This window comes from Vitis riparia, chromosome 6 (assembly GCF_004353265.1).
Source record: "Vitis riparia cultivar Riparia Gloire de Montpellier isolate 1030 chromosome 6, EGFV_Vit.rip_1.0, whole genome shotgun sequence".
Classification (NCBI taxonomy): Eukaryota; Viridiplantae; Streptophyta; class Magnoliopsida; order Vitales; family Vitaceae; genus Vitis; species Vitis riparia.
Genome location: NC_048436.1, coordinates 5,790,524 through 5,801,855, shown reverse-complemented (window position 1 = coordinate 5,801,855; position 11,332 = coordinate 5,790,524).

The window sequence follows — 11,332 nt, the reverse complement described above, 5'->3', positions numbered from 1 at the left end:
GGAAATTTTCAGGGATTTGAGATATATGGTTCATAAAAACATTCTTTAAAATTCCCTGACCCATAAGTTGCGGTACTAAATCAAAATTTTCTTTATTTACAATAGACATATTTACATAAGCTAAATATATTACAAAGAAAAATTCAGGGTCGTGATATGCCATATACCCTGTTTTTATCCCGACATTTTTAGTTCTAAAATGTTTATACAAAAGTTCTTGATTTTTGAACACTTTGTTAAACTGGTTTTGTAGAAAAAAAGGTTTTGACAAAAGAGTAGTTATCATCTCCAATTATGTTTTTAACAACAAGCCTTTTATATTGTTCAGTCAGAAGAGCTGATTTCTTAATTAAACTAATTACTTCAGGTTGACTATTTGAACAGCTAGTTTGATTGGTTGACACTCTACTGGTTTTTAAATCTTCTATCAGTTTTTCTTGATTTTCTTGGATTTTGAGGTTTTGGAATTTTTGGGTTTCTAAAGCAATCAGTTGGTTTTGAAGGTTTTGTAAATGTTGGGCCAAAGCTGACACTGTTTTTCCATAAGCGTATTCTAAATTTTGGTTCGAAAAACTCTGTGGTTTTAGAGACCAAAAATTATCTACAATAACCTTATGTTCTTCGAAAAGGTTTTGAGAAAATAAAGAGTTAAACCTTAGATTTGGATTCAACACTTCGTTCAGACATATGGTTCCATATTGAAAGGTTCTAGCTTTTGTGGGTTTTCTTTGAGCCATGTTCCTGTAATCATGAAATCAATCATTAGTATTATTAACATTATTAATTATTTGTCTACTTAACCAGTTTGCTAATATATTATCTTTTCCTTTAATATGTTCAAATTTAGGTTTAAAACCAATTAAAGAGTTTTGAAACTTTATCCATCTTTTGGTGGACAGTTTTGAAGAATTTTTGTTTTCAAAGAATTTTTTAATATTCTCACAATCGGTTCTTAAAGTAAATTGTTCTTGGTTAAAAAATAATTGAAATTTTTCTAAGACTAATATTATCGCTTCAATTTCTAAATCTGTAGAACTAAGGTTCTTTTGATAATCATTAAAAGTTCCACTACAATATCTACAAAGTTTTTCTTCTCCTATATTAGTTACTGCTAAAAGTATACCTCCCCATCCTGTTTGACTAGCATCAGTTTGGACTATTTTATATTCAGTTTCTAAGGGTAAATGTAAGGTTGGGAGATGTTTCACAAGTTCTTTTATTTTCTGTATAAGTTTAATATCTTCTTGGTTAAAATATCTTTGCCCTGTGTTTTTTGTTTTACTATAAAGGGGTCCAGCTAATCTGCTAAGGTTTTTGATATATGGCCTAGCATAATTTAATAATCCTAAAAAACTTTGAAGGGTTTTTAAATCTTCGAGTTTGTCTGGAAAATTATTTATTTTTTGCACTATATGTTCTTGTAGCTTTATTTGTCCATCCTCTAATTCTAATCCTAAAAATTCTATTTGAGTCTTAAATAATTTCAATTTCTTTTTACTTACTATTAATCCATGACTAATTAATTTTTCAAAAATCAATTCTAAATGGTTTATGTGTTCTTGAAGAGTATATGAAAAGACAAGAATATCATCAATATATACAAGAACAAAAGAATATTTTCCAAAAATATTATCCATCATTCGTTGAAATATTTGAGGAGCATTTTTTAGTCCAAATGACATTACATTCCATTCATATAATCCACAAGGACATGAAAACGCTGTCCATGGTTTACTATCCTCTTCTAATCTAATTTGCCAAAATCCACTTTTACAGTCTAACTGAGAAAAATATTTACATCCTTGAATAGAATTAATTAAAGAATCTTTGTTTGGAATTTTATAAGCATCATCATATGTATTATCATTCAATCTTTTATAATTAATAACCATCCTAGCTTTTCCTCGTTTTTCTTCATTATGGTTCCTAACTAAAAAAGCTGAGGATCTATGGAGACTAAAACTTGGTTTTATAAGGTTATTCTGTAATAGTTCTTCTATTTGAATTTTGAATTCCTTTGTATCTATAAGATTGCATGCTATATCTGCCGTTTTTATTGTTAAATCTGGGTTTTTAATTGGTATTTTACAGGTTGTCTTATTTTTATTCCAATGTTTCTGTGGGTCTTCTCCTATAATTCCTATTTTTTCTGCTTCTAATATAAGGTTTTTTAATCTATTTGCATTTCTTAATTGTTCTGAGTAGTCATTAATTATGCTATCCTTTTGTGCCTCCACTTTGCTAATTTGATGAGATGTTACATTATGATTTTTATTTAATACATTTTCCATGTTTGTATAAACAATTGTTGTGGTTTTAGGATGAAAACTAACTTGGTTATTTTGTATTGTTATCCCTCCTTGTAAAGAATGTACAAAATTTAAACCTAAAATAAAAGGATATAAACTTATAGTAGGTACAAGATAAGTTTGGGGTAATACTAAGGTTATGTTATTAATTATAATTGGTACGTTTGAAATATACTTGGTTAGTACTAGTTTTTGTTGATTGTATTGGATTAACTCTACTGGTTGAACTAATGTTTGCTGATCTTCTTGAGGTACTAAGGTTTCAAATAAAAGGTTTTTACTGGCTCCAGTATCTAACATTGCGTCTACCTTTAATTCTATAGTTTTTAATTTAATTATTGTTGGAAAAATAATAGATTTAACTTTATTTGCCATATTTACTTGTTCTATTGTTTGTATGGTTATTTTTTCAGGATTCATTGGTTCTTTTACAGGACTTTTTGGTTCTTCTGTGTCCTTAGGTTTTGAACAACTATCTTCTTCTTCTTTTGATATTTTTCCTTTGATTATTTTTTGTAAATCTTTCCATATATTATAAGGTTTTATTTTACTTTCTAAAGGTTGTACAAGGTTTTCTAAATTTAAAGGGGGTTTCTTAGCTTGATTTTCCTCTTTTTCAATAATCATACAAATTTCTTCTTTTTCATTTTCACTATCTTCTATACTATATACACTTGAATTTTCACTTTCAAAGTCTAATTCACTGATAAATTCTTCTTCTTCACTATCTAGTTGATACTCATTTATTAGGTTTATTTTTACTTGTATTTTTCTATTTCGTTCATTTAATGGTTTTTTAAGTTCAGGACATTCAGGTCTTATATGGCCTTCCTGACCACACAAATAGCATTTACACTGTCTTTTTCTCTCTAAGGTTCTTTTTCTTTTTATCCAATATTTTCCAGGTTTTTTATACCTTGTCTGATATGACCGTTTTTTATAAAAGATTCTTGACTTTCTTCTTAAAAATTTATTATATCTCTTAGGTTTTCTAAACTTATATTCTCTACATCCTATATCTAGATTTTCTCCTATATGTAATTTTCTACAAAGTTGTTGATTTATGTCTTGTTTCTTTATCTGACTTCTTTCTCCTATGCTTACACATTCTCTTTCTAACCAATTTTTTACAAATTCTATTCTAGCACCTATATAAGGAGAGTTTTTATACTCGGAGGTTGTAAATTCATTCCATAGTCTAAGTCCTACGGGTCCTTGTATTTTTAATATATATTTTTTTAAATATTCAGGGGTTCTGTCTACTCTAGCAAGGATTGCATATTTCCTAAATTTTTGTTCGTATTCTCTTATATATGAAAGGTTACATAATTTCAATTGTTCTAACTTATGAAGGTATATTGCAGGTTCCTTTACATCTTCTTGTGTTGTTCCTAAAAAATAAAGTTTTATTAGATTTATAAATACAGATATGCTAAAATTATTTCTGACTTCTTGAAAATAACTACTGTTTTCTTGTTCCATGTTTCTAAAAAATTGTAGTACAGTTCCTCTAAGGGTGCTTTTACAAAATTCATAAATTTCTTGTTGGTTTTCAAAGGATACTACCACTCCTGCTGAATTTAAAGATTGCTCCCAATTTTCTATGGTTTTTCTAAGATCTTGCGCACTATCTATATCTAATATTGTTCCATATTCATATACTGGTTGTAAAGAATTATATACTGGTTGCAAAGAACTAGAAGGTTCTGTTTTAGTTTTCCATTGAGGTCCTTTTGGCTTGCTATACGGCTTATTATATTTTACTATTTCACTTTTTACATTTACAGATTCTTTTTCTTCATTTATTGTATTTATTGATTCATTTGAGATTATTTCTATGTTTTCGTTAACTTTTGGTTGAATAGTAAATTGATTTATCATTTCTATATCTATAAGTTTTTTGATTAAATTGGTTTTATAGAGTTGTTCTATTATTTGGTCATCTGTATAGTTGTTACACATTATATTAGTAAAGTTTTCCTGATCTACTTGTTCGTCTAATAATGTTGGATTACTAAATTCTTCTAACATTATATTTACTAACTCTGAGTTTTTGTATAGGTTTTCTACTGTCTCAATGTTTAGTAAAATATCTTCTTGTATAACATTTACAGTTACTATCTCACTATCTGACTCTACCTCTACATTTACAGTTTTATAATTTCCAAAGGTTATACTTGCACTTCCATCTTGGTTTTCATATAGGCTATTGGATGTTGGATATTTTATTATTGGTTTATTTATTTGAGGTAATTCCCACTCTCGTCCTAGTAAATAGTCTATATTTACAGGTTTTGCTTTTATCATATTTACTATCTTACTTCCAAAGGTTTTTACTATATCATCGAATTCCATCATACATTTTAAACTTAAAGCATTACTAGTTTTTCCTATAAATCCTATAGCTATGCTAAGGTTTTTACTTCCTAATTCCATATCATAACCTTTAGTATTTACAGTTATTTGTATTCCTTAAGATCAATACAAAATTGAGGTATACAACCAATAACTGCGTAATTTTGGTTCATATTAACTTCTGCACTAGCTAAAAGATCTTGTCCTACTGTATTGTTTCTTGTATCTAAAAGGTTAATATTTATAAGTGCTCCAATTTCTTTACGATGAAGTCCTATTATTCCTATCAGAATTATTCCTAAGTGCATATATTTATCGATTTTATTTTTTAATAGTTTGTGTTTTGTTTCTGGAGATACTAAATCTAAATATACAATATTTCCTATTGAACTTATAGTATGTTGATTTAAAAATCTAGTTATTTTATTATTTTGAACTAATTGTTTTTTGTAAGGTGTTACTTCCTTTACTGCCTTTTTTAATTTTTCTTCAATAAATTCTTTTACATTATCTCGAGGGTTTATTGCTTCTACTATTTCCATGGTTTTATTGCTACATTTTTTGGTTCAAAAGGATTTATTTTTCTTTCTATTTTAATTATTGGTTTTTCTCCTAAATTAAGGTTTTCAAATTGTTTTAAAAGGTTATTTAATTTTTGTTCCTCTGATATTACTATATTTCTTTGTTCTAAAAGTTTATCTATTTTTTGGTTAATTTTTTCTAAAGTTTCTTTTAAATTTTGTTGTTCTAATTTTATTTGTTCTATTTCCTTTCTAACAAATTTTTCTTCTCTAGCTAATTGTTCTTTAATATAATCTAGGTTATTTCTTAGCAAGTTATGGTTTTTAAAGTCTTCCAGCTTCTTTTCTAATTCCTAAGACTATGTTTAGTTTTTCTACAGATTTTATTTGTCTTAATAAGAATTAATAGTAATAAAGTTGAATGAAGTGAATTTGGAATGTAGATATTATTGATGATAAGATTTTTTAATAATAAAAATATTACTAGGGTATGAAAAATAGGACAAAATTGACCTTTCTTTATGTTACTGGTTAAATGGATAATAGGGATAATCAAGTAATTACATGTGGTGAGGTTACCTAAGCTAATTCTGTACTTACCAGCCAGCCCAAAAGCTAAGAAAAATCTCCATCCTCCATTCACAGCTCCCTTTTCTTTTCCCTATTTTTGGAAAACTCAACGAGTTTTGGTAAATCAATCTTACAACCAAGGATGAAAATATCGGTAATCACGAATATATCGGTATTTCGATTTTACGGATATATTGGATATATCGGAGATATATCGGTGGATATTTTGGAAAAAAATATGATAAGCTTAAAATTATTAAAAACTTATGAAAATGTAATGAAATCCTCATAATAATATAATTAGAAATATAATAGACATTTTAAAGTTATTTTATTGAAAATTTTGATATATGTATAACATGATTTATCATATTTGATAATAATATCGTATGCATCGATAAAAATATGAATTTTATAAGTGTACACTTATTATTAAATTATACCTAATATTATGATATTTGATTATAATATGTCTAATTTTAAAATATATATTAGTATCAAAATATGATCCATTTAATTCAATTGTATTAAACAATACAAAATAAATAATATATATATATATATATATTATATATATATATATATATATATATTATATAATAGTTTTTTAATATTTAATTAATTATTAATGATATTAAAAACATTATGAAGAAAATTATATAATTTTTATATTTTTGGTAATTAATTAAAAGACTTTGCATTTAATTATAAATAATTATAATTAATTTCCTCTTTAAAATATTCTTATATTTTCTTTATATAATGAATTTAAGTAGATATATAGTTGTTGCATATTATGTATCAAAGGGCAACTTAGCCCAGGTGATAAGCGGGGTTCAAATCCTCTCAGCTCCAAGGAAATGGAGAACACTGTAGCGCGTTGACGGGCCGATATTTCTCCATGAAATATCGTGTCGAAAGCCTTCGATACACGATATTTCGTCTTATTAGATAATATACAATAAATTAGTTATAAATTAGTTTTATTTTCATTAATTTAAAAATATTTTAAAATATATATACTTTTTCATAACTCAAATAATTATTTCTTGAAATAACATCTTTACTTGTTATGTTAATAATATCAATTAATAATTTTTTTAGTGTGAAAACTAATTTGAGATTAATAAAATAAAAAAAATTAAAAATTAAAAATACAATTAAAACTAAAAAAACTATAAAATATAAAATATAAAAATAAAATATTAACTTTCATTAGTTCAACACATGTTAGTAGAAAATATAGATATCGAGAAAGAGTTGAAAATGCAATGAGAATCAATATTTATTTTTAAAATTTTAAGTTTTTTTTTTTGTTTTAATTGTATTTACTTTTTATATATTTTAGTTTTAATTGCATTTTATTTTATTTTATTGTTGGTTTAACTAACAAATTTTTTATTCAATTTTATTGAAAAATAAGAAGATGGGGTTTATATGATATAGAATATAAAATCATTATTAATTAAAGGATAAAAAAAGATTTTATTTATAACTTGAAGATTTGAATAATTTTTTCACAATGATTTGCATCTTATAATAAAAAATTTATAATATATTTTTTTGTATGATACTTTTATCAATTAATTGATCAATTAATTTTGGATTATTTTATTTAATATTGTCAAGTAAAATGGTATTTAGAAAATAATTATTTGAGTTATAAAAAAGTACATGTATTTAAAAATATTTTTAAATTGATAAAGATAAAATTTATTTATAAAAATTAATTAAAGTTTTTTTTAAATAGTGAATAAAAACATTTTTTTAAAAAAACTTTATAATTGTGGACCCCGCATTTCGGCTCATGCGCTTTCCACTCAATGGGCGGCTCGATTTTTATTTGAAAAATTGATTTGTTGATTAAAAATAAGTCGCCACTTATTTTTTGTTTTATTTTAAAAGGGTAAACAAAATAAGAAAGAAAATCCTAAGTGTGACTCCTTATTTTGGAAAATGTGATCTACGAAAAACCGGATCGAGCTCGGGGGTCAGGTTACTTATCGGGAAGGTACGATAAAGACCATAGCACCCCTCTAAGTCCCTAAAGTAAGGTCTCTACTAATAAAATGAAGCTGTTTGTGGCAATTGATGTGGAAATCAATGAATACTCAGGATGATCATGCACGTGAGGGAATCAAAACACTCAATAAAAAATCGACCGAAGTGAGAACGGGGCATACCTTGGCATCAATCGATTAATGCGCTATCAAGAAAGAGGGTTAGCACACAATTAATGAATGCGGAATATAGCTTATGCATATCGAAGTGCAAAATGAAGATCAAACAAAATACATTGAGTGCAACAGTTGACAATCGAAAGGGATCAAACATCGGGCCCCCACCAAAGCCTAGTTGATCTTGCCTGAATTAATCTCGCGAATCCCATTATTTCAGAATTATGAAGATTCATCATTCTTGCTTGTGTAAAAATAAAAAGAAATAGAACATTATTTAAAAATCGGAGTGGAAGTAAAGCTATTCGAGAGAAAACTGGATTTTTGAGATTTATTTGGAAGTTAGAGTCTCAAAAATTATTTGAAGGTTGGAGTCTTGAAAATTAAATTTAAGAATTGGAATTTCAGATATTAAATTTGAAAGAAATTAGAATTTTGGAAATCGGAAATTAAGTTCAGAAATTGGAATTTTGAAGAATTGTTTAAAATGGAATTTCAAAATAAATAACTAAAATAATAATAATTAAATAGATTAATGGGAATATTGGAATTTTCAAAAATAGAAATTTAATTCGGAAATCGAAAGTTTTAAATGAACTGTTTAAAATGGAATTTTAGAATAAATAAATAAAATAAAATAATTAATAGATTAATGTGAATATTGGAATTTTTGGAATTAGAAATTAAAATTGGAAGTGGAAATTTTAATGAATTGTTTAAAATGGAATTTTAGAATAAATAAATAAATAATAATAATTAAATAATTAATGTGAATATTGGAATTTTCAAAAATAGAAATTTAATTCGAAAATCGAAAGTTTTGAATGAACCGTTTAAAATGGAATTTTAGAATAAATAAATAAATAATTAAATATATTAATGTGAATATTGGAACTTTTGGAATTAGAAATTAATCGAAAAGTTGGAAATTTTAATAAATTGTTTAAAATGGAATTTAGAATAAATAAATAAAATAATAATAATAATTAAATAATTTAATGTGAATATTGGAATTTTCAAGAAATAGAAATTTAATTCGGAAGTCGGAAATTTTAATGAATTGTTTAAAATGGAATTTAGAATAAATAAATACAATAATAATTAAATAGATTAATGTGAATATTGGAACTTTTGGAATTAGAAATCGGAAGTGGAAATTTTAATGAATTGTTTAAAATGGAATTTTAGAATAAATAAAAAAAAAAAAAATTAAATAGATTAATGTGAATATTGGAATTTTTGGAATTTAATTCGGTAATCAAAAGTTTTAGAAGAATTTGATTTAGAATGGAGCTTTGAAATAAATAAATGAAATACTAATGATCAAATAAATTAATGGGAATATGAGAATTCGAAAATTGGAATTAAACGTTAAAAATCTGAATTTTGAAGTGTCATTTGAAGATTGAATTTTTGTAAGTTGGGCTTGGAAATTAGAAATTTGAGAGTTTATTGAGAAATGAGTGATTTAGAGAAAGTGAGCTATATAAGGTGGAAACAATCAGATGGGCCAGCTTGAAATGAGTATGGGCTGATCTTAAAGTGGATGGACAAATCATGGGGGCCTTCCATCATCAAGCTCGGATTTGGGCTTCATCCCAAGCCCACATCCATTAGCAGAAGGACCCAAGCCTTCTCACCATCATATTTGGGTTTGGGGCTTCATCTCAGGCCCAAATCCACTAGCATGGTGGCCCAAACCTCCAAGACCAATAGCAGCCGTAGGCACCTCCCCATGCAATCTTGCAGCCTGTCATTCTCCTCGTCGCCATCGGCTCAACGTCGCTAGTGGGGGTCGCTTCCGGGATTTGAAGCAAATATAATATGAATGGGAGAATCATGTGTAGGGGTGTTAAAAAAAACTATAAAATGTTCTTTATTGGCATTTCATCAAACAGTCCATGTGCATAAATCCTCATCCCGTATTTTACTTGCATCAACAAGAACTTGTTCCCCAAGTACTCATCCGGACCAAACCCACTACTGATCATATAATTAGACATCTTTTCCATCCCTTTAATTGATCTCAATCCAATACACACACTCCCTAACGCATCATATGCCTCACCATCCATAAGCACCAAGCAGGAACCAAAATTAACAAGAAATAGAATAAAGCAAACTGAAATTAGGTATATAAAACATGCAGAAATCTTACCTGGACCGAAGCTTCAAACTCCTCCTCAACTCAGCTTGAGACGCCCATTTCTATCCTCTCACAAAATCTCTCTCTTGTCACTTCTTCAAACCTCTTCTCCTCGAGCTTCGACCCCAAAAAAAAAAATTTCAGACAGCCCCCCCCCCCCCCCCCCCCTCCTTTGTAAACCCCGCTCTTCCCACTGTCAAAACTTCTCCCGCAAGTCATGGACCTGCTCTCCTCTCCCTTACTCAGCTGGTCACCATCCCAACGCCATGGCCACGGTCAGCTACTCCGGCATGTTTCATGTAGCTAGCTTGTCCCCCACTTCTCCATATGGTGACAGCTCCTTCGAGGTGGCCAGCAAACCGGGGGTCTACAATAATGTATCCATGGCATTTTATAACATAAGCAATTAATTTTTTTGTGAAAGAGGAAAAAAAATCAACTTTTCAATTTCCAATAATAATAATTATTACTATTATCCAATTTGGCTGATTCTGTAATTAGTTGGCATCATTACTATTCTGTAATTAGTTGGAATAGTATTAGGAGTTGAAGGTCAGTTGGAATACAGGCTTATGGAAACAAATCTATCCCATTAGTTGGTTCTTATTATTTTCAATATAGGAGATGGGCAGCCGCGCCCTTTTGTCTGGGGGCCATCCTCCCAACTTATTAAAGGTGATATGAGATTAAGATTTTAACAAAATTGTATCTTGACTTCTCCTACCATCGTCATGACCTGGCTCTCCACAAGCACACCCAGTGCTGACACGTGACTACAACCTTCGCTCATCTACCAAACCCATGGCCTCATGCCTTATATATTTCCACAAACCTAGCTCAATTTTCATAGCCACATTCACTCAATTTTCATAGCCACATTCACTATCCTATACTCACTAAGCCATGGCCATAGATACAAGCCTCTTGCTTGAGTTTGCTGCAGCAACTCTACTCTTCTTCATCACCCGCTTCTTCATTCGTTCTCTCCTTCCCAAACCTTCCCGGAAGCTCCCCCCTGGCCCCAAAGGGTGGCCGCTCCTCGGCGCTCTTCCTCTTCTAGGTAACATGCCTCATGTTGCATTAGCAAAGATGGCCAAAAGATACGGGCCTGTCATGTTCTTGAAAATGGGCACTAACAGCATGGTGGTGGCCTCAACTCCCGGGCGCTCGGCTTTCCTTAAAAACGCTAGACATTAATTTCTCTAACCGCCCGCCTAATGCCGGTGCCACACTCTTGGCCTAATCATGCCCAAG